The sequence below is a fragment of the Oncorhynchus keta genome, unplaced genomic scaffold, assembly GCF_023373465.1.
Source record: "Oncorhynchus keta strain PuntledgeMale-10-30-2019 unplaced genomic scaffold, Oket_V2 Un_scaffold_5491_pilon_pilon, whole genome shotgun sequence".
Classification (NCBI taxonomy): domain Eukaryota; kingdom Metazoa; phylum Chordata; class Actinopteri; order Salmoniformes; family Salmonidae; genus Oncorhynchus; species Oncorhynchus keta.
The window spans coordinates 93,392-105,000 of NW_026290962.1; the positions used below are offsets into that span (position 1 = coordinate 93,392).

Consider the following 11,609-nt stretch of genomic DNA (forward strand, 5'->3'; position numbering starts at 1 on the left):
TTATCCTAACTAGGGTCCCTATGTAGGGAGGTTCGTCATGTCTGTTATCCTAACTAGGGTCCCTATGTAGGGTGGTTCGTCATGTCTGTTATCCTAACTAGGGTCCCTATGTAGGGAGGTTCGTCATGTCTGTTATCCTAACTAGGGTCCCTATGTAGGGTGGTTCGTCATGTCTGTTATCCTAACTAGGGTCCCTATGTAGGGTGGTTCGTCATGTCTGTTATCCTAACTAGGGTCCCTATGTAGGGTGGTTCGTCATGTCTGTTATCCTAACTAGGGTCCCTATGTAGGGTGGTTCGTCATGTCTGTTATCCTAACTAGGGTCCCTATGTAGGGTGGTTCGTCATGTCTGTTATCCTAACTAGGGTCCCTATGTAGGGTGGTTCGTCATGTCTGTTATCCTAACTAGGGTCCCTATGTAGGGTGGTTCGTCATGTCTGTTATCCTACCTAGGGTCCCTATGTAGGGTGGTTCGTCATGTCTGTTATCCTAACTAGGGTCCCTATGTAGGGTGGTTCGTCATGTCTGTTATCCTACCTAGGGTCCCTATGTAGGGTGGTTTCATCATGTGTGTACCCTTCCTAGGGTCCCTATGTAGGGTGGTTTCATCATGTGTGTACTCTTCCTAGGGTCCCTATGTAGGGTGGTTTCATCATGTGTGTACTCTTCCTAGGGTCCCTATGTAGGGTGGTTTCATCATGTGTGTACTCTTCCTAGGGTCCCTATGTAGGGTGGTTTCATCATGTGTGTACCCTTCCTAGGGTCCCTATGTAGGGTGGTTTCATCATGTGTGTACCCTTCCTAGGGTCCCTATGTAGGGTGGTTTCATCATGTGTGTACTCTTCCTAGGGTCCCTATGTAGGGTGGTTTCATCATGTGTGTACCCTTCCTAGGGTCCCTATGTAGGGTGGTTTCATCATGTGTGTACCCTTCCTAGGCTCCCTATGTAGGGTGGTTTCATCATGTGTGTACCCTTCCTAGGGTCCCTATGTAGGGTGGTTTCATCATGTGTGTACCCTTCCTAGGCTCCCTATGAAGGTGTGATGTATCATTTGTTTTGTCAGTCTAAACTGTCTCAGATTGCCCGGCCAACACTTTCATTTCTGTGTGTCTTTCTCTCCTTTTCATTCTGTTGAAAGATGTCCATTAAAGATCATCGTCACACCAACCGTCTCCTACAGACATGTTCTAAAGTATATGCAAACACATCAATAAATATATATTTATATGTAGAAGAGTAGATAGATGTAGTTGACTGTAACAATTTGCACAGTGTCTGAAGAGAAGTCAGGAATGATCCGTCTAAACAAAATGGCTACCGAACTCCAACTCCCACAATCCCCTGTGTCTATGTAAAATGAACTACAAGTGACTTTGACTAGTTAAAACACTAACGTGTGTCTGCAAAACCTTTCTAAGTGTAAAGAAATTGAAGGTGTTAACACTTAAGATTCATTTTTCAAAATAAATATTTGAATGTGTGTTTGATAAAAATGTGTTTGATAAATCCGGTCTCTCAAATTCAGATTTGTCCTGATTTATTAAGTTGTTTTTGTTTTGATTGATGTTGATATTTTACAGCCTGTGGGATGTATGTGTGTTTCTGCCATGTTGACTCCTAAAGTGTGTTCTATCTGCAACAAAACAAGGACTATGTCCCAAATGCCACTCTGTTATTCCCTATTTAGTTCACCATAGAACCCATAGGGCCCTGGTCGTAAGTAGTGCACTACATGGGGCATAGGGGGCCATTCAGGATGTAGGCACAGTGTGTGTATTCAGGGGTGACATCCCCTCTCACTGAGACTGTGTTTCTGTTGGGTTTAATGATGACAAATCCTTTACTCAGACAGGAGGTACAGTAGACAGTTGGTGGGTTGCTGGTGAGTTACGTAATGTCACCTTCATCAGTCACCTCTGTCCCAGTCTAGGAATATGGTTCAGTACGACTTGTCCCAGTCTAGGAATGTGGTTCAGTACGACTTGTCCCAGTCTAGGATTATGGTTCAGTACGACTTGTCACAGTCTAGGAATATGGTTCAGTACGACTTGTCACAGTCTAGGAATATGGTTCAGTACGACTTGTCCCAGTCTAGGAATATGGTTCAGTACGACTTGTTACAGTCTAGGAATGTGGTTCAGTACGACTTGTCCCAGTCTAGGAATATGGTTCAGTACGACTTGTCCCAGTCTAGGATTATGGTTCAGTACGACTTGTTACAGTCTAGGAATATGGTTCAGTACGACTTGTTACAGTCTAGGAATATGGTTCAGTACGACTTGTTACAGTCTAGGAATGTGGTTCAGTACGACTTGTCCCAGTCTAGGATTATGGTTCAGTACGACTTGTCCCAGTCTAGGAATATGGTTCAGTACGACTTGTCCCAGTCTAGGAATATGGTTCAGTACGACTTGTCACAGTCTAGGAATATGGTTCAGTACGACTTGTCACAGTCTAGGAGTATGGTTCAGTACGACTTGTCCCAGTCTAGGAATATGGTTCAGTACGACTTGTCACAGTCTAGGAATATGGTTCAGTACGACTTGTCACAGTCTAGGAATATGATTCAGTACGACTTGTCCCAGTCTAGGATTATGGTTCAGTACGACTTGTCCCAGTCTAGGAATATGGTTCAGTACGACTTGTCACAGTCTAGGAATATGGTTCAGTACGACTTGTCACAGTACACTGCCAAAAGATATATGTGTGAAATTGTGTTACATCCCAAACCAGCAGTCATTCCCCTGCTGTGTTTACATCCCAAACCAGCAGTCATTCCCCTGTTGTGTTTACATCCCAAACCAGCAGTCATTCCCCTGTTGTGTTTACATCCCAAACCAGCAGTCATTCCCCTGCTGTGTTTACATCCCAAACCAGCAGTCATTCCCCTGCTGTGTTTACATCCCAAACCAGCAGTCATTCCCCTGCTGTGTTTACATCCCAAACCAGCAGTCATTCCCCTGCTGTGTTTACATCCCAAACCAGCAGTCATTCCCCTGCTGTGTTTACATCCCAAACCAGCAGTCATTCCCCTGCTGTGTTACATCCCAAACCAGCAGTCATTCCCCTGCTGTGTTTACATCCCAAACCAGCAGTCATTCCCCTGCTGTGTTTACATCCCAAACCAGCAGTCATTCCCCTGCTGTGTTTACATCCCAAACCAGCAGTCATTCCCCTGCTGTGTTACATCCCAAACCAGCAGTCATTCCCCTGTTGTGTTTACACCCCAAACCAGCAGTCATTCCCCTGCTGTGTTACATCCCAAACCAGCAGTCATTCCCCTGCTGTGTTACATCCCAAACCAGCAGTCATTCCCCTGTTGTGTTACATCCCAAACCAGCAGTCATTCCCCTGTTGTGTTACATCCCAAACCAGCAGTCATTCCCCTGCTGTGTTACATCCCAAACCAGCAGTCATTCCCCTGCTGTGTTACATCCCAAACCAGCAGTCATTCCCCTGCTGTGTTACATCCCAGGCACCAGTATTATAACCAAACTCCAAGTAAGATGTCAAACCCTCTCAACCGTTCTCTCCAAGCTGAAGAAAGGAAAGTAAATTTTACTTTTAAACATCGCAAATAATGAAAATAATAGATAAAAATTCATATCAGTTCATATTCCATTTATTTATTTCTTTATATTTATTTTAAATATATAAACGGAAATGCATAGGAATTTCTATATTCTACCTGTAAACACTATCTCAGGAGGGAACCTCTGCTTTATCTTCCAGAGAATAATACCATTCATAATAATACTAATGAACTGCTGAACAAAACCACTTTCTTCTCCTGTTGTTGGTGTTTCCAGGTCTGAGGAGAACCTCTGTACTGGTTAATGTGGTGTTGTTTTACACACACACACACACACACACACACACACACACACACACACACACACACACACACACACACACACATACACATACACATCACACACACATGAACACACACACACACACATGAACACACACACACACACACACACACACATGAACACACACACACACACACACACATGAACTCACACACACACACACACATGACACACACACACACATAAACTCACATACACACACACACATGAAAGCACACACACACACACATGAACTCACACACACACACACACACACACATGAACTCACACACACACACACACACACACACACGAACTCACACACACACACGCATAGAGACAGAGAGATAGCGATCGTCTTGTGTGTGTTGTCATATCCAGTGCAAAGGTCCATTGCTGTTTAGAAAAGACAGCTCCATATCGTGCAGTCACAGTCCTCCAGCAGTGTGGTGTCTTCTTGTCTGTATCAGCCAGTGTCTTCGTTACACCAGTGGTTTACTAGTAATGACTGTGATATGTGGCTCAGAGGTGTCCTGCCCATAGGGGGCATCTGCCCCCTCAGATTTATCCTGGTTTTTTTTGTATACTTTAAAAAAAATAATAATAATTTAAGCCCACGTTTTATCATAATTATTCATAAAATTATCTGTCAGTGGTATTCTGTGGAGGGGGCACACTGACTGGACCAGGCTAAGAGTACCCACCACCACCACCCCCCCTATTCTCCTTAGTAAGTGGTTTCTTCCAAGATACACCAGAGAGCGATGATATCCTCGGCAGGAGGCTAGATACTGTAGTGTGTGTAGACAGTATCGTCAGTGGAGGAAGAGAGAGTGTTGTTTTAACTAGCGGTAAAAGGCAGGACGTGCAGGAGGATGAGGACAGTGGAGGAAGAGAGAGTGTTGTTTTAACTAGCGGTAAAAGGCAGGACGTGCAGGAGGATGAGGACAGTGGAGGAAGAGAGAGTGTTGTTTTAACTAGCGGTAAAAGGCAGGACGTACAGGAGGATGAGGACAGTGGAGGAAGAGAGAGTGTTGTTTTAACTAGCGGTAAAAGGCAGGACGTGCAGGAGGATGAGGACAGTGGAGGAAGAGAGAGTGTTGTTTTAACTAGCGGTAAAAGGCAGGACGTACAGGAGGATGAGGACAGTGGAGGAAGAGAGAGTGTTGTTTTAACTAGCGGTAAAAGGCAGGACGTACAGGAGGATGAGGACAGTGGATTCCTGCTTGATGAATAAATAAATCACGTTTGTTTGTTTCTCTGTATTACTGGCCACCTTAGCAATTTGATGAAGTTGGCTTTAGTTAACCAGCTGGGTGTGTTCCCAATGTCCCGACCTCATCACTCGCTACCGAGACATTTCTATGAATGAAGTTATGAGTAGCTTATCGGACCGTCTGCTCGGCAAGGTGGCTGGACTTACAAACATGGATTTAATTATTAGGTCATGATATTATATACCAGTGAGACGGTTGTACCAAACTTCTCAGGCATAAACATTCTTCAAGAATCAATGTGCATCATTCATTAAAATGACAATTAAAGAGGTATGCTTAGATAACCCACATGCAGAAAAATATAAATATATATATATTTTTACATAGAATTAGGCATAAAGATTATGGATCTGCAGGAAAAAGTTGTTTCAGTTGTTAGGAAAATGATAAATTCTCCAGCTTTCGGAGAGGGCCCTGCCCCCCTCCTGCCCCCTCCTGCCCCCCTCCTGCCCCCCTCCTGCCTATCTCAACCAGAACAGGGGGAGAAGGCAGCCTATCTCAACCAGAACAGGGGGAGAAGACAGCCTATCTCAATCAGAACAGGGGGAGAAGGCAGCCTATCTCAACCAGAACAGGGGGAGAAGACAGCCTATCTCAATCAGAACAGGGGGAGAAGACAGCCTATCTCAACCAGAACAGGGGGAGAAGACAGCCTATCTCAACCAGAACAGGGGGAGAAGACAGCCTATCTCAACCAGAACAGGGGGAGAAGGCAGCCTATCTCAACCAGAACAGGGGGAGAAGACAGCCTATCTCAACCAGAACAGGGGGAGAAGACAGCCTATCTCAACCAGAACAGGGGGAGAAGACAGCCTATCTCAATCAGAACAGGGGGAGAAGACAGCCTATCTCAACCAGAACAGGGGGAGAAGACAGCCTATCTCAATCAGAACAGGGGGAGAAGGCAGCCTATCTCAATCAGAACAGGGGGAGAAGACAGCCTATCTCAATCAGAACAGGGGGAGAAGACAGCCTATCTCAACCAGAACAGGGAGAGAAGGCAGCCTATCTCAATCAGAACAGGGGGAGAAGACAGCCTATCTCAACCAGAACAGGGGGAGAAGACAGCCTATCTCAATCAGAACAGGGGGAGAAGACAGCCTATCTCAACCAGAACAGGGGGAGAAGGCAGCCTATCTCAACCAGAACAGGGGGAGAAGGCAGCCTATCTCAACCAGAACAGGGGGAGAAGACAGCCTATCTCAACCAGAACAGGGGGAGAAGACAGCCTATCTCAATCAGAACAGGGGGAGAAGACAGCCTATCTCAACCAGAACAGGGGGAGAAGGCAGCCTATCTCAACCAGAACAGGGGGAGAAGACAGCCTATCTCAACCAGAACAGGGGTTTAGCCATGTTATTCCACCGTGTTACAAAGCAGATCACATAAAGAGAACCATCCGGAGGCTTCTCGTGCCAGAGCATCCAGCGTGCCAAGCACCCGGGCACCGCCCAGCTACAAGAACAACAAGAAGAAAAGCCACCGTGCAAATGTGCAAATTTCCAAACATTCCCCCCTGTTGAGGCCGAGCCTCAAAGAGGGCTCCCATCCAGAAAGCTCTGCACACCACCACGGCCCGCCAGCCCCGGCCCAGCACGCTGACAGGAGACTGGGGATGTGTTTCTACCCGTTGCCCAGGCTCTGGACGGACAGCCCTGGGTGACATGGGGAGGGTCCCAATAGTCTAATAAGGATGGCCTCCTCTCTTCATGTCTCCTGGTCTCATTTCATCTGTTATAGATGTGAAAGAGGAGGACTGGGGGAAACACATCAAATAACAGGTGTTACTACAGTTTCTACATTCACCATCATGCTCTCTCCTATATGCTCTCACCTATATGCTCTCACCTATATGCTCTCACCTATATGCTCTCACCTATATGCTCTCACCTATATGCTCTCACCTATATGCTCTCTCCTATATGCTCTCACCATCATGCTCTCTCCTATATGCTCTCACCATCATGCTCTCACCTATATGCTCTCACCTATATGCTCTCACCTATATGCTCTCACCTATATGCTCTCACCTATATGCTCTCACCTATATGCTCTCACCTATATGCTCTCACCTATATGCTCTCACCTATATGCTCTCACCTATATGCTCTCACCTATATGCTCTCACCTATATGCTCTCACCTATATGCTCTCACCTATATGCTCTCACCTATATGCTCTCACCTATATGCTCTCACCTATATGCTCTCACCTCACCTATATGCTCTCACCTATATGCTCTCACCTATATGCTCTCTCCTATATGCTCTCACCTATATGCTCTCACCTATATGCTCTCACCTATATGCTCTCACCTATATGCTCTCACCTATATGCTCTCACCTATATGCTCTCTCCTATATGCTCTCACCATCATGCTCTCTCCTATATGCTCTCACCATCATGCTCTCACCTATATGCTCTCACCTATATGCTCTCACCTATATGCTCTCACCTATATGCTCTCACCTATATGCTCTCTCCTATATGCTCTCACCTATATGCTCTCTCCTATATGCTCTCACCTATATGCTCTCACCTATATGCTCTCACCTATATGCTCTCACCTATATGCTCTCACCTATATGCTCTCTCCTATATGCTCTCACCTATATGCTCTCTCCTATATGCTCTCACCTATATGCTCTCACCTATATGCTCTCTCCTATATGCTCTCACCATCATGCTCTCTCCTATATGCTCTCACCATCATGCTCTCACCTATATGCTCTCACCTATATGCTCTCACCTATATGCTCTCACCTATATGCTCTCACCTATATGCTCTCACCTATATGCTCTCACCTATATGCTCTCACCTATATGCTCTCACCTATATGCTCTCTCCTATATGCTCTCACCTATATGCTCTCACCTATATGCTCTCACCTATATGCTCTCTCCTATATGCTCTCACCTATATGCTCTCACCTATATGCTCTCACCTATATGCTCTCACCTATATGCTCTCACCTATATGCTCTCACCTATATGCTCTCACCTATATGCTCTCACCTATATGCTCTCACCTATATGCTCTCACCTATATGCTCTCACCTATATGCTCTCACCTATATGCTCTCACCTATATGCTCTCACCTATATGCTCTCACCTATATGCTCTCACCTATATGCTCTCACCTATATGCTCTCACCTATATGCTCTCACCTATATGCTCTCACCTATATGCTCTCTCCTATATGCTCTCACCTATATGCTCTCACCTATATGCTCTCACCTATATGCTCTCACCTATATGCTCTCACCTATATGCTCTCACCTATATGCTCTCACCTATATGCTCTCACCTATATGCTCTCACCTATATGCTCTCACCTATATGCTCTCACCTATATGCTCTCACCTATATGCTCTCACCTATATGCTCTCACCTATATGCTCTCACCTATATGCTCTCACCTATATGCTCTCACCTATATGCTCTCACCTATATGCTCTCACCTATATGCTCTCACCTATATGCTCTCACCTATATGCTCTCACCTATATGCTCTCACCTATATGCTCTCACCTATATGCTCTCACCTATATGCTCTCACCTATATGCTCTCACCTATATGCTCTCACCTATATGCTCTCACCTATATGCTCTCTCCATCATGCTCTCACCTATATGCTCTCACCTATATGCTCTCACCTATATGCTCTCTCCATCATGCTCTCACCTATATGCTCTCACCTATATGCTCTCTCCATCATGCTCTCACCTATATGCTCTCTCCATCATGCTCTCACCTATATGCTCTCACCTATATGCTCTCTCCATCATGCTCTCACCTATATGCTCTCACCTATATGCTCTCACCTATATGCTCTCACCTATATGCTCTCACCTATATGCTCTCACCATCATGGCTTCACCTATATGCTCTCACCATCATGCTCTCACCTATATGCTCTCACCTATATGCTCTCACCATCATGCTCTCACCTATATGCTCTCACCTATATGCTCTCACCATCATGCTCTCACCTATATGCTCTCACCTATATGCTCTCACCTATATGCTCTCACCTATATGCTCTCACCTATATGCTCTCACCATCATGCTCTCACCTATATGCTCTCACCTATATGCTCTCACCTATATGCTCTCACCTATATGCTCTCTCCTATATGCTCTCACCTATATGCTCTCACCTATATGCTCTCACCTATATGCTCTCACCTATATGCTCTCACCTATATGCTCTCTCCTATATGCTCTCTCCTATATGCTCTCTCCTATATGCTCTCACCTATATGCTCTCACCTATATGCTCTCACCTATATGCTCTCACCTATATGCTCTCACCATCATGCTCTCACCTATATGCTCTCACCTATATGCTCTCACCTATATGCTCTCACCTATATGCTCTCACCTATATGCTCTCACCATCATGGCTTCACCTATATGCTCTCACCATCATGCTCTCACCTATATGCTCTCACCTATATGCTCTCACCATCATGCTCTCACCTATATGCTCTCACCTATATGCTCTCACCATCATGCTCTCACCTATATGCTCTCACCTATATGCTCTCACCTATATGCTCTCACCTATATGCTCTCACCTATATGCTCTCACCTATATGCTCTCACCATCATGCTCTCACCTATATGCTCTCACCTATATGCTCTCTCCTATATGCTCTCACCTATATGCTCTCACCTATATGCTCTCACCTATATGCTCTCACCTATATGCTCTCACCTATATGCTCTCACCTATATGCTCTCACCTATATGCTCTCACCTATATGCTCTCACCTATATGCTCTCACCTATATGCTCTCTCCTATATGCTCTCTCCTATATGCTCTCTCCTATATGCTCTCACCTATATGCTCTCACCTATATGCTCTCACCTATATGCTCTCACCTATATGCTCTCACCTATATGCTCTCACCATCATGCTCTCACCTATATGCATTCACCTATATGCTCTCACCTATATGCTCTCACCATCATGGCTTCACCTATATGCTCTCTCCTATATGCTCTCACCTATATGCTCTCACCTATATGCTCTCACCTATATGCTCTCACCTATATGCTCTCACCTATATGCTCTCACCTATATGCTCTCACCTATATGCTCTCACCTATATGCTCTCACCATCATGCTCTCACCTATATGCTCTCACCTATATGCTCTCACCTAAATGCTCTCACCATCATGCTCTCACCTATATGCTCTCACCTATATGCTCTCACCATCATGCTCTCACCTATATGCTCTCACCTATATGCTCTCACCATCATGCTCTCACCTATATGCTCTCACCTATATGCTCTCACCTATATGCTCTCACCATCATGGCTTCACCTATATGCATTCACCTATATGCTCTCACCTATATACTCTCACCTATATGCTCTCACCATCATGGCTTCACCTATATGCTCTCACCTATATGCTCTCACCATCATGCTCTCACCATCATGGCTTCACCTATATGCTCTCACCTATATGCGCTCACCTATATGCTCTCACCTATATGCTCTCACCATCATGGCTTCACCTATATGCATTCACCTATATGCTCTCACCTATATACTCTCACCTATATGCTCTCACCATCATGGCTTCACCTATATGCTCTCACCTATATGCTCTCAGCTATATGCTCTCACCATCATGCTCTCACCATCATGGCTTCACCTATATGCTCTCACCTATATGCGCTCACCTATATGCTCTCACCTATATGCTCTCACCATCATGCTCTCACCATCATGGCTTCACCTATATGCTCTCACCTATATGCTCTCACCTATATGCTCTCACCATCATGCTCTCACCATCATGCTCTCACCATCATGCTCTCACCTATATGCTCTCACCATCATGCTCTCACCTTCATGCTCTCACCATCATGCTCTCACCTATATGCTCTCACCATCATGCTCTCACCTATATGCTCTCACCATCATGCTCTCACCTATATGCTCTCACCTATATGCTCTCACCTATATGCTCTCACCATCATGCTCTCACCTATATGCTCTCACCTATATGCTCTCACCTATATGCTCTCACCTATATGCTCTCACCTATATGCTCTCACCTATATGCTCTCACCTATATGCTCTCACCTATATGCTCTCACCATCATGCTCTCACCTATATGCTCTCACCTATATGCTCTCACCTATATGCACTCACCATCATGCTCTCTCTCACCTATATGCTCTCACCTATATGCTCTCACCATCATGCTCTCTCTCACCTATATGCTCTCACCTATATGCTCTCACCATCATGCTCTCACCTATATGCTCTCTCACCATCATGCTTTCACCTATATGCTCTCACCATCATGCTCTCACCATCATGCTCTCACCTATATGCTCTCACCTATATGCTCTCACCTATATGCTCTCACCATCATGCTCTCACCATCATGCTCTCACCTATATGCTCTCACCTATATGCTCTCACCATCATGCTCTCACCATCATGC

General features: G+C 45.2%; 1 long non-coding RNA gene across 2 annotated transcripts; it reads right to left on the minus strand.

Moving 5' to 3' along the window:
* On the minus strand, nt 1-686 carry LOC127929189 (uncharacterized). 2 transcript variants are annotated; one of them, XR_008133761.1, is made up of 3 exons: nt 538-686; nt 450-493; nt 1-97 (listed from the first exon to the last, which is right to left on the minus strand). It is a non-coding gene; the product is annotated as an uncharacterized LOC127929189 (long non-coding RNA). The 2 variants fall into 2 exon arrangements; XR_008133762.1 differs by having other exon boundaries at nt 450-580.
* Nucleotides 687-11,609: the final 10,923 nt, after the last annotated feature.